The following is a 16404-nucleotide window of genomic DNA, read 5'->3' on the forward strand; positions in this document are numbered from 1 at the left end:
CGTGTCCGACTCTTTGCGACCCCATGAACCACAGCACACCAGGCCTCCCTGTCCATCACCAACTACCAGAGTCTACCCAAACCCGTGTCCATTGAGTCAGTGATACCATCCAACCATCTCATCCTCTGTCATCTGCTTCTCCTGCCTTCAATCTTTGCCAACATCAGAATCTTTTCAAGTGAGTCAGCTCTTCGTATCAGGTGGCCAAAGTATTGGAGTTTCAGCTTCAACATCAGTCTTTCCAATGAACACCCAGGACTGATCTCTTTTAGGATGGACTGGTTGGACCTCCTTGCAGTCCAAGGGACTCTCAAGAGTCTTCTCTAACACCAAAGTTCAAAAGCATCAATTCTTCAGTGCTCAACTTTCTTTATAGTCCAACTCTCACATCCATACTTGATTACTGGAAAAACCACAACCTTGACTAGATGGACCTTTGTTGGTAAAGGAATGTCTCTGCTTTTTAATATGCTGTCTAGTTGGTCATAACTTTCCTTCCCAGGAGTAAGTGTCTTTTAATTTCATGGCTGCAATCACCATCTGCAGTGATTTTGGAGCCCCCCAAAATAAAGCCAGCCCCTGTTTCCACTGTTTTCCCATCTATTTGCCATGAAGTAATGGGACCAGAGGCCATGATCTTAGTTTTCTGAATGTTGAGCTTTAAGCCATCTTTTTCACTCTCCTCTTTGACTTTCATCAAGAGGCTCTTTAGTTCTTCTTCACTTTCTGCCATAAGGGTGGTGTCATCTGCATAACTGAGGTTATTGATATTTCTCCCAGCAATCTGGATTCCAGCCTGTGCTTCCTCCAGCCCAGCATTTCTCATGATGTACTCTGCATAGAAGTTAAATAAGCAGGTGACAATATACAGCCTTGACATACTCCTTTTCCTATTTGGAACCAGTCTGTTGTTCCATGTCCAGTTCTAACTGTTGCTTCCTGATCTGCATACAGGTTTCTCAGGAGGCAGGTCAGGTGGTCTGGTATTCCCATCTCAGATTGAAATTTCAGCTTTTCAGGATATTAAGCAGCTGTAGGATCTGGGGCAAATTGCTAACATCCTCATCCTCCAAGTTCCACACCTGAACTTTCTATGACGATAAAAGAACCTAATACGTATGATGTGCTTAAAGTTAACTATTCTTAATATTATTTGTTTACCTGACTATTGACAAAACTTTTATGTGCCTTAAGGTAAAATCTGGTATATCGCAATGGAACAGGACAAAATGATAACCATTTTTCTCATTAATCTCTAGTTGGAACATACAACAAGCATATATATGTATATATGTTTGTATGTCTTTGGTAGTTTAGTTTTTACTAAATCAACCTGCCCATAGTAGGATTTTTTAACCTAGAAAGAAATCTTTAGCATGTATGTGTGTCATGGTATAGCACAGTAGTGGACTGGGTCGGGTACTCCTGAGGTTCCCCTTATGAAGACATTTACTAAGAAATAAGAAAGGTCAGTAATTTTACTTTGTGGTGCATGAATTTAAGTCAATAACAGGAAAATATTTTACTATTTCCTACCCTGTTCTGCACTCATGCTTAATAATATCTCTCCCACCTTCTTTTTTATTATATCACTTCTCCTGAAGCCAGAGGTAAAAACCTTAGATAATTTGCCTATGGACAGTCTAATTTATTTTGGAAAACATTGTTGTAGATTGTTATTTTCTTCGTTTACTGCCGTTTATGGCACAATGCACTGTTTGAAAAGAAGATCATTTCAGTAAGATCAGTCTATGGTTTTGCATGCTTTGTAGACAGAATACCCCAGTTACATTAATGCCTGACCTTAATTGGGCTGTAAGTCTTTTTGAACCAACTCCAATTCCATTACCCCATCGCATTTCCCCAAATGTTCTTCTGTATTTGTGATGACAAGCATATATTTCATGGAAGCAGCTCTGTGTAGCAGTGAAAACTCTCATAGTGAGATCAGCGCATGTTGAAACCTTATCTGAACATAAACTAGCTGCTGAATGTTGGAAGCTAGTCACCGTTCTCCTGATCCCCAGTTCTTCTATATCTAAAAGTAAGGGTAATAAGTCATCCCTCATGGGAGTTTGGTAAAGGCTGAATGACTTATTTGTCGACTAAACCGCCTAGCAGTGGTGGCAATTACTGAGAACCTATTTTGAAGACATTAGGCTTTGTGTTTTACTTGAGTTATCTCATTTAATCCTGGCATCAACCCTGCAAGGCAAGTACCATTACTGTCCTCGTTTTGCAGTTGAGAAAACTGATGTCCAAAGAAAGTAACTAATTCACATAGCTTGTAACTGAAAGAACCAGTACTTATGGGTCAGAAGTGAGGATCAGAACCTCATGGGTGGAATTTTACAGCACCTTGAAGTCAGGGTCATATGTTGTTCATCTTTGTATCTTGCCTTCTCATTTTGACCTCAGGAACCAGAGCAACATGTTGTTTGTGTGTTGGATGAGTTCTCTTAGTATGAAGATTAAAGAATTATTTTCAAACGTTTACAGCCAAGATAGTAGAATGGACCACCTTGCAAAGCAGAAGTTTCTTGTCTTTGAAAATGTTCAAGCAGCTGTTGGCTGACCTCTCAGGTCCTGTCTGTATCTGAGGTTTTATGGTTCATTAATCTCCTTGGCATGTACACATTCTATAAGGTGCCTTTCCCTGGTGGAGGAGAGGGGAAGAGTACTTGTCTGTGGATTATGTGTTATACTGTTCCATCTTCTCTCTTAAAAAGTAAAATCTCCTACATAGGATTTTACCAACTGTTTTGTCTAAGCTTTATTAAACGATCAGATTCTCATTTCTACTCCTAATTTTAGTTTTGAGAGCCTGGTTCAGTTCCTTGCTAAAAGAGTATTGTACGCATCATGTAGCACCATTATTAAGAAATGTATTATTCAGTATGAATGGAGCACTAAATGAATTTATGTGAATTATTCCATGTCTGAGAAGGAACAATTAGGTACTTTTTCTGAATAAAATTCTTTAAGGGAAGGGAATTGCAAATGTACAGTTTTTCCACCCCTTCTCAAAACTCTTGGCTTTGTCTGGGCAGCTGGCATGATGATTGCCCTCAAAATGAGATTACCATGGCACTTTCTAGGTATTCCAGATTTTTAGTTATTTCTAAATGCCAGTGCCAAATGAAACATTTATGGAAAAGCTTACAATTAAGCCAAGTAGGTTGAAAATTTGTGCTTACATTGTGAAACGTCAAACATTAAATAGAAATACTATTTTTTTTTTCTGGAGACAGGAATTCTCTTTGCCTAATTTTTCATGAGTCATCTTTTCTTTACTCATCTTGCTTATCCTTTGAAATTTCCTCTTCAGAGAATTAAAAAAGCTTTCTTCATCGTTTTTCTCTTCAATTCACAAGAGCTCCACTTTTAAGTGAGAGAAATAATGTTAGTTTTCCACAGGGATTGATTATAAATTCCTTCTCCATGTTGAATTACACTGGCCTCTAGTGGTTACCTGTCAAAATTATGTTTCTTATTGCTCTTGCTTTAACTTATTGTAACACTATACCATATATTGTAATAATTTTTGAGAATCAATTAAGCAGCACAATCAGATTTGTCAGGGGTTTGAAGTAGATTTCATCAGGAAATTGATTGAACTTTATGTACCTTGTGCATCTATGAAGATAGCCACTTGGAACTACAGCATAAAACTCCTGTTCTCATACGTGCCTGTTCTCAAACACAGGAACTGGAATTCCTGATCTCACACCTGCCTGGCAGACATTATGGTTGTCCCAGCTTACCGATAATAACTTTGGAGAGCTAGATGACATGGTGTGAAAGGAAACCTTACAGATCACACTGTGAGGCAGACGTGTTCGCTTACTGTGGGCACACAAGAAATGGGAGATCACCTTAACTAGTCTTGAGCTACTCGGAAGACGATCTCAGGGTTTCTGGACTGAAAACTTGGATGTGATTTTTTTGTTTCAAGGTAATCTTAAAAAGAAATTTTAAAAGAGGTACTTCAAGGCATTTAAAAAAATGTGTCTGCCTATCCAAGGAGCTGCTTTCACTTGGATACAACATTAATAGTTGTTAACCAGATTTAAGACTACCCTTTGGATCTAGCACGTAGGAAAACAACACATTCAAGATATAAATACACTGAGGGACTGTGTGAGATGAGTGAGGTGGGCTTTCACAAACAATGGACTTTTGTTCAGATGTTTCAGAGAATAAAGTGTAGTTACAGGTTTAGGGTAGAGAAAAGCAAGCGCTATCAGGAAAGCAAATGCTTATCTAACTTGTGTGGATTTGGGTAATAAGCATGCATGTCTGGACTTTCCAAGTGCTGTTCACTTCCTATAAAGCTACATGGATCTTGTGTGATTTGGGAACTACTATTCCTTCCCTATATATTTTTTCTTTTTTGTAAAGCTATCCTATACCTACTCCCTTGGGGTGCATTTTATTGTTGACTATTAATTGCTCAATGGCGCAGTTTATTTACTTGATAAAAAAAGAATAAAGTAACTTTTGGGATAAATGTGAAGCCACTACTTGCAACTAGGTCTTTGGAGTTTCGTGGAAGTTAAGCATTATCTTTTGGCTAAGGCTGCAGACCTACATTTTTACTTTTTAACCATCTTTTCCGGATTGTCTCCTTGCCACTTGTGTTCCTTTAGACAGACTGGGAGGCCACATGGGGATTCAGACTTACTGAACCTACCTTTCATTACGCTGAAAATAAGAATTGCAAGTCACCTGCTAGACGTGCCTTCCTTAGTTTTTGTTTGCAGCTAATAAACCAGATGAAGCCATTTCAGTGCTGAGAAGTTCGTTTTCACCTGCAGGCTATCATTTGTCATTTATAATGGACAGGACCCAAGATAACAAAGCTTTTGGCTTGTTTTCCTTTTCCTGCCTTTACCTTGAGTGTAGATTCAGTTAATGAACAGTAATTTCAGATTTTTAGGTAGATTCAGTTAATGAACAGTAATTTCAGATTTTTAGCCATCTCCCAGGAAGAGCAAGAGAAAAAACTGTTTGAAAATATTCATTAAATGGCTTAAACTGAGAGCGTTCAGATATTTTTCTATTATTTTATTGTTTAAGTCATGTCCATGAAAGATGTTATAGAGGAAATGTATACAAAATTTAAGCTTCCAGTTTTAGAAGTTTCAGCCTCAAAAGGATTTTCTCAAATTGAAGCTGAATTGGTCAAAATGAGATGTTCTTATAAGTCTTGCTAGGAATTGAGTACTCACAGTTTACTTACAGAGACACTGAGAAAGAGAGTGTGGATGCTTCTGCTGCTGCTGCTGCTGCTGTCATTTCAGTCGTGTCTGACTCTGTGCGACCCCATAGACGGCAGCCCACCAGGCCCTGCCGTCCCTGGGATTCTCCAGGCAAGAACACTGGAGTGGGTTGCCATTTCCTCCTCCAGTGCATGAAGGTGAAAAGTGAAAGTGAAGTCACTCAGTCGTGTCCGACTCTTAGTGACCCAATGCAGCCTACCAGGCTCCTCCATCCATGGGATTTTCCAGCAAGAGTACTGGAGTGGGTTGCCATTGCCTTCTCCGAGAGTGTGGATAGAGGGTATGAAAACCTAAGAGAGAGAATAAGAACCTGGGGCAAGTCTGAGATGAAGACTTTCTTGACATGATCAGATACTTTTGTGGAGGGACCCAGCCACTCAAGACAACCTCTCTGGGAGGGGCCTGAATGAGTAGAAACACCTCGACTACCCTCTCCTCCTGCCAAGACTTCCCAGTGTCAGCAGAGAAAGGAGTCCATTGATTTAGACCCTGGAGTCAGCCTTCTAGGACCCAGAGGAACAGAGTGGGAGTGCAGATTTACGGCCTGGATACATCCCAAGGGACATCCTTTGACTGTTGAGTATGTGCTTCAGGTAGAATATTCTGAATCCTTTTGTCAACAACTGGAGAAATCCACTGAGGTCTAAAAAAGATTAACCAGAGATGGGAGAGTTCAGACTTACTGAACCTATCTTTGATTACGCTGAAAATAAGAATTCCAAGTCACGTTGCAATTAGACATTGAGATGCAAAGAGTCTGGTTAAATTTCTTTTTTTTCAGGCTGTGGAGAGTGCTTTGCCAATGTGGTGTCTAATTTGCTCCGGACATGGTATTCTGACATTTGCTGAACAGCTAAATAAACAAATCAGGCTTCCACACAACAGATTACAGTGAGGTCAGATAGTGTTATCAGCAGTTTTAAAATATGGTCTACAGTAGAGCATATTTTTTGATGACAGTGACAGCTGATGCTGCTAGTTGACATAGATTGAATTCTATAGATTTTCCTCTTTTCCTGAGTTTAAATCTTACTAGGTACCCGTCCTACCCAGACATTTCAGAAGAGCACTATTTCAAATGGGATATTGATTTTTAATAATTACAGATGTTTTAATTGGTACCTTTTTTGGAGTTTTTGTTAACTTGTGTTTTGCCTGAATTGATTGACCTGAAGTTAAAGTTTTGATGCCAAAGAATATTATCTTCAGTGACAGTTTTGGAGATTAAAATTGTGGGGGCAAGATTTGGTGTTGGAGGTCATTTTACTGGATGAATAAAGGGTGGGATTTTAGAAAATGAATTGGAAACTTGTTCTTACAAAGAAACTTGGCAGTAAACTGATTTTCACAAATATACTGATGAGATCTGTTATAAAAAGAAACATATGTATATGTTTTAAAAATTATATTATTTAAAACAACTTAAACATGAATTTTAGTGTATAATAAATAGCTGGTCACTTATTGAGATCTTAACTGGAAACTTACTACTTTTCCTAGTTACATTTTTTTCCATTAAGGGGTTTTTCATTAGAATGTTTGTCAGCTCTTTGTTTTTCAGAAAACTAAATGATCAAGTAGGTTTGAACAGATGTATGAGGCATCGCAGAATCATTATATGCCACCTTCATCTTACACAGACTTGTTATTTACAGAAACAGTGGGTTTTGCTATTAACTAAATTTATCTTCATTTCTCTGTGGTGTGAAGTGCGAATCTGTGTGGTCCTAAGTTTTGGCTCTGTCTGCTTAGCTAAATTTTTTTTTTCTTTAATTGATGTCAGTCATGAATAAAAGCAAAGAAATCACCCATAAAAGCATTTTTTCCCTTTTCTGTAGGAATACTTACCCTGTGGAGATGATAATGTTGCAACAGTAGATGGAGAGACATCCTGTTTATAGATTAATAAATGAGTCCTTCACAAAGTTGCCAATTTTATGGGTGTTCTCTATATTAACTCTCCAACTAATGATGATGGAGTATACATATTCACATTTATCAATATGACATAAGTTTGAGATGATTGGCTAAATACTGCTAAGAAAGAATGTGCCAATAAATATTCTTAATCTGCATCAATGTAGCTTCCATTACAAATAAAATATAGATATTGCATTATAAGCAGTAAGCATCCTGCCTCGAAAGCAATTATCTGTTAAGCTGGGAAGGCAGTTTTGTAACCAAAATATTTCTTAATAGTCCATTTTAATAGCGTATTTCTTAAACGAGCTCACTCTCTCTCATTCCTTAGGTCTTTTGAAGCTTCTTGGTAAAATCATAGGACCAAAATCTCCTTGCTGTTTTTTTTTTTTTTTTTTCTTTTAGTTTCAAATGGCTCTGTGGCCAAATTACACATCATAGTGGTTTTTGCAAGAGCTATTTTAAATGCAGGACTCTGAAAAAGAACCTTACATTTGCCATTGTAAATGTTCAAGTGGTTTTTGTAATCCTGGCGATGGTTCTGATTCTCAGTTCAAAAGGGTTTGTAAAATGTCTCTGTAAAAGATAAAAAATGTCTGTCTGTGCTATTCCCTTGAATCTCTGTGTTCTTCAGTCCTTTTAACTTGTCTCCTGTGCCTACTTATAATGCCAACCAGTATTTCCATCTTTAGATTTTTCCTTCTCTTGAAAATCCTGTTAAATAGTTGACTTCACCACCACCACTATGTTTACTGGTAACTGGGGAAACATTTGTGTCCCATCCTTGGACTGGCCAAAGTAATCAAGGTTGCTGTTCTTAAGTATAAAAGCCTCCCAGTTTTGCAGATTCATGAAAATATGATCTAAATAGTGCAATGATTAGCATCTTTGGGGAGAAGGACCCTAAATTCCTATGCCACCTAACACCCCAATATACCAGCTTTTGAATACTTTCCTTAACAGTTTTCTGGGGGTCAAATTTTCAGCCCTTTGACACTTTTGCAGTAAATGACTGAAGTTGGGTATTCTAAGTTAGAACACACATCCTCTGCTAAAGCCTTCCTAAGAGTGAACTCATACTATTTGACCAGATCCTTGTTTTTTCATGCAGCATTGCATAAGCCTAATGCTTCATAGACCACACTTTAGAGCACTTTGACTTAAAGAAATAGGTACTTGTCTTGGGAGCAAGAATGACTTTATAATTTATATGGTTCAGTATGCAGAGTATCTTTTAACTTGTTAAACCAGTATTCATAATGAAAGGTGCCTTGGTCCTCTCTAGTGCTAGAAGTCCATATTCAAGTTTTTTAAAAAAAATTAATATGTCTAAACATGCATTAGTATACTGTATTGATGTTTTTCTTTCTGGCTTACTTCACTCTGTATAATCGGCTCCAGTTTCATCCACCTCATTAGAACTGATTCAAATGTATTCTTTTTAATGGCTGAGTAATACTCCATTGTGTATATGTAAACATGCACAGTTAATGAGATTGTGAGTGATCATGCTGAATCTGAATTGGGTTTTCTGATTGTCTGATTATTTTCTTTGTATTAAGTAAAAGCCATTAAAGGAGAACATTGTTGACAGACTAAATCTTTAAGTACTAATTATCAAAATATCAAAATATGCATTAGGTAACTAACTGTAAAGTTAGGAAGACATATCTCTAACACACTTGTTGTGCCTCTTTCCCCAACTGCCGTAACAGAAACCTCTCTGAATAGGTCACAGATCTCTATAAACCAGGATGTGGCTCCATCATTAGTCTCAATGCAGCACTTTGAATAGTCACTCAAACATAGTTACCATACCTCCCACCAGCCATTCTGTGGTCTGATATTTAAAATCTGTGTCCACAGTGATGTCTCTAATGGCATGATTCTCTATTAGAATATTCTTGGTCATAAAAATAGAAATAATAGTATTAGCAAAGGGATAAATTTCTGTGCATCAGAAAGAGAAAAAGGGTGGCTTACCAGACTACAGAAAGGAGTCTTGTAGGGATATCTACCCCAATTCAGGAGGGACTGTGGATTTTGAACTCACTGTAATAACATCATGACCCCTTTGCGGTCTTAAGTAGGGATTGCAAACCACAAACTCCGGACAACTCTTTCGTCAATAAGCAGGGATCATGTTGGGTTGTGAAGAACCAAAACCACTGGTCCGTGAAACTATAAAATATATCTTACTCTGATCCATTTTAATTGAGCAGTGAGATTTGAAAGCAAGGAATAGTTGGCCACCAGAATTTAGAACTCAAGACTGTCCTTGAAACTTGGAAATGAGATCAAAATAGAACTGGGACTCTTGATTAATCATGAAAGTGACTGGTTATAGAAAGACTGTTGAAGGGAGTGGAAACACCAGGGACTTTGAAGTAAGACTGACTTGGTCCAAATCCTGACTCCACTGCTTAATAGCTATGTGCCCTTGGACAACTTATTTAAGCTCCTTGAGTCTCAACTTACATGCCAGGGAGAGTTGTAGTGCATCTTTTTTAGCACCTAGGAAAATTAATATGCAATAAATGCTAAGCCTCCATACCATTTTACTTATCCTAGTGAGGAGCAGCTCACAGGATACACGTATGGCGATTTAGACACATTTTCCTTCTTTCATCCCGGGTGATCTTAGAGGTCAGGCTTAAGGGAAACTTCGTTTCCAACCAAGCATTGCTCATCCATCATATGTCATTTCCATGCTATCAGTTTTGGGATAACAGATAGATACTCCAAAATTGTGGGCGAGAATGGTCAGATATTTATCTTGATCACTTAAAAATGCTGAAATGTTGTTTGGGATTGAAATGTTTACTTTAAATTCTGAGCTCTTCAGGCTGATTGTTTACTCACTAATAGTATTTCTTCCTTAGAAGAAACTAAAAGGGCAGAGTGGGTGGGCGTTTGTCAAGAAATACTGTTGTTCTCATGTCATGTATAAGTTTGGAATCATTTACTTTATTTAACCCAAGGATCCTAGAGCTTGATTTTGTACAAAACAAAATAATGTCAAACTTCAGGAACAAATCAAAAGTAAAATAGCAAGCTGTGGAAGCTCACTCAGATTTCAGCAAAAGGCAGATCTGGTCCCAACTGAACTGATCTGTTAGCTTATTTCTAAGATTACAACAAATCCCAGGATTGCATGCCTCACCTGAATCACTTCCCTATTGACTGAATCCATTTAGACTCCTCTCTAATTTAGCAGAGTGTTTTTATTAAAGCCAGGCATACAAACATCAATTATCCAAGCTGCATCTAATTTCCTTCATCATTTATTTTCCTTCTTTGGCTGCCAATGGATTAGAAGACATGATTAGAATTCAGCAGGAAAATAAAAACAACAAGAAAAAAAGAGAAAAACAGTTCGAGAAAAACAGATGCTTAAACCAGAGCAACAACATTCAGAATTAAAACAAGTTGTGATTAAAAGAAAGTCCTTATCTTCTCTAATGTAAACACGCTTGCTTGATTTTTATCAGCAGTGCCTACTGCACTGGGACTGAATTAGCAGTGTGAACTGGAAGAAGCAGAGGGAACCCAGTAGTGGTGCTTACTGTGCTTAATGTATACACTACAGTGTGTTCTAAATGCAGTATAGTTTTTAAGTGTCTGCAATAATCATTGCAAAATGAATGGCTTATTGCTGAAGTCTTTCTGTTTGTTTGCTTCTAGCCAATGTCAGGAAGACAAAAAGAACAAAGGCATTCAGTTCATTTTATGAACTTGTTAAAGGTACAAGCTTGTTTCAGATGAGTGCTATTGATGTTGGAGTGGATACATTTATTTAATTAGCCATTGCTACAGCCTAGATAGCATATTAAAAAGCAGAGACATTACTTTGCCAACAAAGGTCCGTCTAGTCAAGGCTATGGTTTTTCCAGTGGTCATGTATGGATGTGAGAGTTGGACTGTGAAGAAAGCTGAGCGCCAAAGAATTGATGCTTTTGAACTGTGGTGTTGGAGAAGACTCTTTCGAGTCCCTTGGACTGCAAGGAGATCCAACCAGTCCATTGTGAAGGAGATCAGCCCTGGGATTTCTTTGGAGGGAATGATGCTGAAGCTGAAACTCCAGTACTTTGGCCACCTCATGTGAAGAGTTGACTCATTGGAAAAGACCCGGATGTTGGGAGGGATTGGGGGCAGGAGGAGAAGAGGACGACAGAGGATGAGATGGCTCGATGGCATCACCAACTCGATGGACATGAGTTCGGGTAAACTCCGGGAGTTGGTGATGGACAGGGAGGCCTGGCGTGCTGCAATTCATGGGGTTGCAAAGAGTCGGACACGACTGAGCAACTGAACTGAACAGCCTAGATGCATTAATGCTGTTGATGAGAGCAAGAAAATGGTCCAGCAAAGGAAGAGATCTTAAACTCTGAAAAGTCACTCTGAGAGAAATACAATATGATTAAAAAAAAGAAAAGGAGAGGTGGTTGCCGTGAATCTGAAAATAACCATCAATCAAATTGTGTCTGTGTCAAGGGATGGCAAACTATGACCCATGGGCCAAATCTGGCCTCCCACTTATTTTTTGTGAATTAAAGTTTTATGGAAACATAGTCTGCTTATTTATTTACATATTCTCTAGGACTGCTTTAATGCTACAACAGCAGACTTGAGTAACTGAAACAGAAACTGGCCCGCAAAGCCTAAAATATTTACTAACTAGCCTAACTAGCCCTTATCCCCGGAGAAGGCAATGGCGCCCCACTCCAGCATTCTTGCCTGGAAAATCCCATGGACAGAGGAGCCTGGTAGGCTGCAGTCCATGAGGTCGCTAAGAGTCAGACACGACTGAGCAACTTCACTTTCACTTTTCACTTTCATGCATTGGAGAAGGAAATGGCAACCCACTCCAGTGTTCTTGCCTGGAGAATCCCAGGGACCGGGGAGCCTGATGGGAGGCCATCTATGGGGTCGCACAGAGTCTGACACGACTGAAGTGACTTAGCAGCAGCAGCAGCCCTTATCTCAGGTGTCCATAGTGTATGTAAAGAATCCACCTGCCAGTGCAGGAGACACAGGTTTGATCTCTGACTTGGGAAGATCCCCTGGATAAGAAAATGGCAGCCCACTCCAGTATTCTTTCCTGGAAATTCCATGGACAGAGGAGCCTGGTGGGCTGTAGTCCATGGGGTCTCAAAGAGTCAGACATGACTGAGCGCACACACCATACTAGTTCTTACGAGAACAAGTGTGCTAACCCCTGGTATATGTCAGCAGTGCCCCTAAGATCACCCAGGTGTTTCAGACAGCTCTGCATGTGATATGGTGAGAAAGAGCCTCATTGACACTGTGACTCCTTAGTAGCTGCTGCTACTACCAGGCTTCTCTGTCTATGAGATTTCCTAGGCAAAAATACTGCACTGGGTTGCCATTTCCTTCTCCAGGGGATCTTCCTGACACAGGGATTGAACCTGCATCTCCTATGTTGGCAGGCGGATTCTTCACCACTGAGCCACCAGGGAAGCCCCAGTGTTCAATTCTCAAGGTGATTACATCCCCCTAAAAGGGTTTTATTTGTGATTTTTGTTTGTTTCAGCTTGAAAAGAACTTGTTAAATGCCAAAGCTGTAGCTTTTCTTCTTTTGAAGTTCATTCTTTACCTTTAATTGTGTATTGAAATCTGCAGCTGGAGTGTATTTTGCAAAGCCAAACACACACAAACATTTGAAAAACCTGCATTTGCACTGCCTGGCCACCTGCACAGCAGCCAACAGCTGCTACAGACCCCTCATTGGGAGTGGCTGTCTGTGGTCCAGGGACCTGTGCGGTTATCTGACACCATAACCTCCTCGCTAGATGATCTTTACTTTCATGAAACAGTAAATAGCAACCCTTGTAATCCTCACCCGAGAATTTAGAAAAGCCTACTTCTGAAAGCACTTAGGAATCTCTGGGAGAGTTTGGAATTCATGAAAAGGCCCAGTGCCAACTTTTAAAAACATTCCCTTTGCCAGAGGGGAAAAAAGACTATTAAAAGTTTCTATTGGTATTGTCATGGAGCAGCAGTTAGAGGTTATAATAAATGAACACGTGAGGCACACATTGCAGATTTGACATGCTTTATAAATGCCAAATAATAATAATGATGATGTCACAAGGCTTTCATTTTCAAACTGTCTTAATTTCATTCTCAGTTTGAGATTGCAGATTATGGTAGAAATCAGCCCAAAGTGAAAGCTTAAATCAGATTTCCATTAAAGTGCTTGACTACAGAAGATTAGTTTGTAGGAGGAGACGACCACATCATCTCTGGTGGTGTGGGGTCTTTCCATCACCCTTGTGGTGATTTCATCGTGGTGCCCATGGTACACCTTGTTTCCCAAACAACCCTGTGTCCCTGAGCTAAGAGGCCTGTTCACTTCTGTGTCTTGCTGTTCTTCTTGTAAAAATCTTAACTTCTTTGTTAGTATCACTCATATTCTTTCTCTCCTTCTCTGTCTCTCACATAGACACTCTGTCATGCTCTCTCTCTCACTGGATGTCTTTCTTAGTGTCTCTCATGCTCTCACATGATTGCTCTATATTTCTCATCTCACATTTGCTCACATACTCACTCTTCTCTCTTTCCTATCACTCCCCTTTTTACCCCAAGGGAGACTTTCAAGGCTTGTCTTCACCCAGCTCTGGGAAAGAAAGGAATAAGCCAAGAGAACCAAGTTCCTATCCCTGGTCTCTGGTGCCTTCCAGTCTACCTCACCTGCATTTTCTCAGGTTATTTCCCCATTCAGCCTGTAGGTCCTGAGTGAACCAAGTTGTGTAACAGCTCTGGCTGCCCTCTGTTACCTGAGTTCCTGCTCTCTCTTTTTCTTTGTTACCTGGAATATCACGTCTTCCAGAAGGCCCCTCTTGCTACAATAGTCTGCACCACTGGTCGTCCCCTGGTCTTAGCTCTGTGAGACTATGGAGCCAGGACTGCAGTTGACAGTTTACTAGTCTGACTCTCAAACTTGTCTTTGTTCTTTGAGTACAGTGATGACACCTTACTCATCTCCATATCCCAAGGACTTAACTCTGTTGTGTCTAATATAAGGGAGATGACCATTAAGTGTTTATTGAAATTAATTTAATTTATTCCAGTCTTTAAGCTATTATTTATTAGGTGATTGCACTATTTCATGGATTACATTAGCTCCTTATTAAAAAACAAACAAAAACAAACTCTTGTTGTAGAGGAGCACAGAGGCGGCCTTCCCTGAATGTTGTGCCTAGGGCATGGAGATGCGGGGTGGATATACTACACTTGAGAACAGCTGTTCTTCTTTCAGCACACCCAACAAAGCCACCTATTTCCCCACCTTTGAAAAGAGGACTTTTCTGAGGGTTCAATACTGGTGGAAGTGGTTGACTCACTTTTAGGTACAACTTGTTGTATGAAGAGTATCTGTTTTTATTTGTCAGATGCTAATTAAACACAATGAGAGACTGACGTGAAAGGTTCAAAGGAACTTATACTGTATGAGGCAATAGCAGTGTCACAGCTCATATCTGATACTGACTCCAGGGTATATATCTACTGAGTAGAACTGAATCCCAGGGCCAGAGGCATCTTCCTGCCTCTAGTCCCCCACTCCTGCCACTGCGGATGACTTTATGTATGTTCGTGGTATGTGGTGTGACTACTCTCTAGAATGATTATACGGTTTTAGATGGATTGAACAATAATTCACCGTAACTTGATGATAGAGAAAAGCTTCACTGAGAATTTGTTGACATCTGAACTCATCCTTAAAGAAATGTACAAGTTGGACCATGGCAGAGATGTACATGGGCCAGTGTGTACTTTACTAGAAAGCTTAGTTCTTCTACAGAAACTGAGTAAGCCTCAGCTGTTCCTGAGTTTCTCTCTTGGACCCTGTGGAGTCATTATTGCTCTTAAGTGTATTTTTCTTCCATTGTTCTGGCAAACTTCTCTCCATCCCACAGCTATTTGGAAACAACTGCTATACCAAGCCTCAATACTAACAGCATTTAATAGCCATCATTAGCAGGCAAGCTTCTGCTTACCAGTCAGCCTGCTGTGAATAGTAATGGGAGATTTCTTTTTTGGGAGTAGCCCCAATCTCCTAATTGGTTTGAAAAATATTGCTCATTTATTTTATTCTTAAAACAGTACCTTTTTGCTAAACTGTAATAAGTTCATTTTTCTATTACATTCAAATTCAACATAGCTGTAGTCTGCTGAAAGGTTTCCTTCTTGTACATGCTGTCTGGGTAACCTGTCCACTTTCACCGTTGCTTATGTCAGTAAATGCATGTATAAATACCCATAAATAACCTTGCATTCCAGTCGCTTCATGTCCGACTCATTGCGACCCTATAGACCATAACCTGCCAGGCTCCTCTGTCCATGGGATTCCCCAGGCAAGAATAGTGGAGTGGGTTGCCGTGCCCTCCAGGGGATCTTCCCAACCTAAGAATTGAACCTGTGTCTTCTGTGTTTCTAGTACCACAGGTAGATTTTTAACCACTGGGCCACCCGGGAGGTCCCATAAAGTACCTTACAGGCATGTAATAAGCATGTCATGTGTCTTTTCTCATTTAGGCCTTTCAATAACTTTATGGACTAGGTACTGTTATTCCCATTTCATAGATGAGAAAGCCGTATTCTAGATAGTGTATGTCCCTTGCCCAAGATTCTAGCTCTAGGAGCTGGCGTGAATGAAGTATCCACAGGCTATCTAGAAGCTGACTTGGAGCCTCACCTCTGCTGCTTGTTAGCTGTGTAACATTGGGACACATTGTGTGGGTTTTCTGAATGGCTTTATCTGGTATAGAGGGTTAATCCTCACTGTACTTACTGTACATACTGCGAGTATCAAAATTAAAAATGAGAGTTCATGTAATGGCACTTTTAAAGCAGGTAAGTGCTGAACAAATGTAAGGTGTTCTTTTCTCATATGTTTTGTGTAGTTAATTTAGCATATTGGAATAAATGGAATTTAAAAATGGTATGCAGCACACACATATATGCTTTGCAATTAGTGTGGCGGAATTTAATTGTCACTCCATTGTTGGAATTTTGATGCCTCCAGCTTGATGAATAGCCATTATCTGTGGGTGTTATCAATTAATCTAGGCAATGAATTCTCTTCATTATCTTGTTCTTCATGTTAATTATACAGGATTTTCTTAAACCTATTTATCAAGTCAAGGCAAGTACAATTTTTTTTTGGGGGGGTGGCCCA

General features: G+C 39.5%; 1 protein-coding gene across 1 annotated transcript in view; it reads left to right on the top strand.

Annotated features, from left to right (window-relative positions):
• The window catches only part of SUCLG2 (succinate-CoA ligase GDP-forming subunit beta), a 272885-nt gene that overhangs the window by 233003 nt on the left and 23478 nt on the right, over nucleotides 1–16404 (top strand). The gene's annotated exons all lie outside the window — the stretch shown is intronic.

Source organism: Bos mutus, chromosome 22, assembly GCF_027580195.1.
Source record: "Bos mutus isolate GX-2022 chromosome 22, NWIPB_WYAK_1.1, whole genome shotgun sequence".
Classification (NCBI taxonomy): Eukaryota; Metazoa; Chordata; class Mammalia; order Artiodactyla; family Bovidae; genus Bos; species Bos mutus.